The sequence below is a fragment of the Propithecus coquereli genome, unplaced genomic scaffold (genome assembly GCF_000956105.1).
Source record: "Propithecus coquereli isolate 6110/MARCELLA unplaced genomic scaffold, Pcoq_1.0 Scaffold26, whole genome shotgun sequence".
In the NCBI taxonomy this organism is placed as follows: Eukaryota; Metazoa; Chordata; class Mammalia; order Primates; family Indriidae; genus Propithecus; species Propithecus coquereli.
This window is the reverse complement of record NW_012148174.1, coordinates 10,735,597-10,737,066: the sequence shown is the minus strand read 5'-3', so window position 1 is coordinate 10,737,066 and position 1,470 is coordinate 10,735,597. Positions and strand designations below refer to the sequence as shown.

At 36.2% G+C, this 1,470-nt stretch overlaps 1 protein-coding gene across 2 annotated transcripts in view; it reads right to left on the bottom strand.

The window, feature by feature from the left end:
* BMPR1B (bone morphogenetic protein receptor, type IB) overlaps window positions 1-1,470 on the bottom strand; it is a 193,364-nt gene that overhangs the window by 90,061 nt on the left and 101,833 nt on the right. The window contains exon 1 of one of the 2 annotated variants that reach the window (XM_012647176.1): window positions 435-567. The exons of the other annotated variant lie outside the window; for it this stretch is intronic. The gene's annotated coding sequence lies outside the window, so the exon portion shown is untranslated. Of the gene's footprint in view, window positions 1-434; window positions 568-1,470 lie in introns of those variants that run through there. 2 annotated transcript variants of the gene reach the window in all.

Sequence of the window (1,470 nt, the reverse complement as noted above, 5' to 3'; positions counted from 1 at the left end):
AGAATTGTGTTCCACTGATGTAAAAGAATTCATAACGTCAAAAACTGCAAACGATTAAATTATACCACAAGGATTTACACAGCCACGACACTTGATTCTAACCATGGCATGATGGAAAACGTGTAGGGCAAACACACTCTAATACACACAACACAAAAATTCAAATAATGTATGTAAAAACTTAACTAGTTTAAAAGTAACCTAAATTACACACTGCCAGGACAGTTTAGCTAAATTGGATTTTCTGGCCATGTGATTTTTGTATACAAAATTTTTGAATCCCTTGAATTTATTCTATTTTTTTAGACCCTTTATGTCAAGGAATACTAAGTTCTAACCACTTTTTCTCATGCCAGAATTGGCTTTACTGATCTTGATTTTTGTGGAGGAGAAAAACAGCCTCTGTAAGATACAAAGCTGCTCCCACTACTCACTTTTGATTTCTGTACGCTTGATATATGGTTGCCGGGTTCCCCGGGATGGGAGACATAGGGAGGCGGCACAGAATTGCTAGGGCTTTCCACGAGAAAGCCCAGCACCGTAGGCAGCACTAATCCTGCACCTGTGGCGTGTTATTCAGCAGTTAAGAAATGCAGTCCAGACTGCGGTTGCCTAATACAGCTCAGCTGTTTTTCTCAGTTCTCCCTTTGATTATAAGCTGGCAAGAGAGATTATCCTGGTCAGAAATTGAGCTGTGTGCAGGATCCATGGCACAGGACAGTGCGAAGGTAAAAGAAAAAAAGAAACCTCAGAAAGAAAGAAAAGAAAAAAAAGAAAAAGAAAAAAGAAGAAGTCATGGACCGCAGCGTATTATGTAACATTTCCAGATGGTTAGAGGCTGTCTCTGACTATACGCAAGGCAGAAAAGTATCTAAAATTCATCACTGAAATATCTAGAAATCTATTTTTAGAATACCCTTCCGACATTCAGAATGGTTGTTTCAACTTGCAATTGAAGTTTCTCTTAAAATAAGCACGATTTCACAAATTGATCAGCCACACATTTAGAAATATTGCTTTCAAGAGGTTTGCCTTTACTAAATGTCAAATTCCTCTAAAAAATTGAGAACTTTCAAAATGTTGAGAAAACTGAAGATAAAATGAATGCCATTATTTCTATCTTTTTATTTAAATTCACCGTATCATTTGACTTGGCTCATTAAAAATTTTGATATAAAATTTATATTTGAGACACAATTATCCTATTCATCGTATGTGGTTAAACCAGAATGACATTATTTGTTAAAGCCAGCTTAAAATTGCTAAGAAGTCCAGATTGATTTAAGAAATAGTTATCATATGCAGGCTGTATGCTAAGCACTAATATTTAATACTTAACTATTAGCTAAATATTTCGTGTATGCTAAGCACTTCAGGCTTGAAGAGATGAAGAAGACAAGGCCACAGGGGCTCATGAACCTTAAAATCTAACTGGCGGAGGTGGCATAGAAGTCACCAATTTTGTTCTTG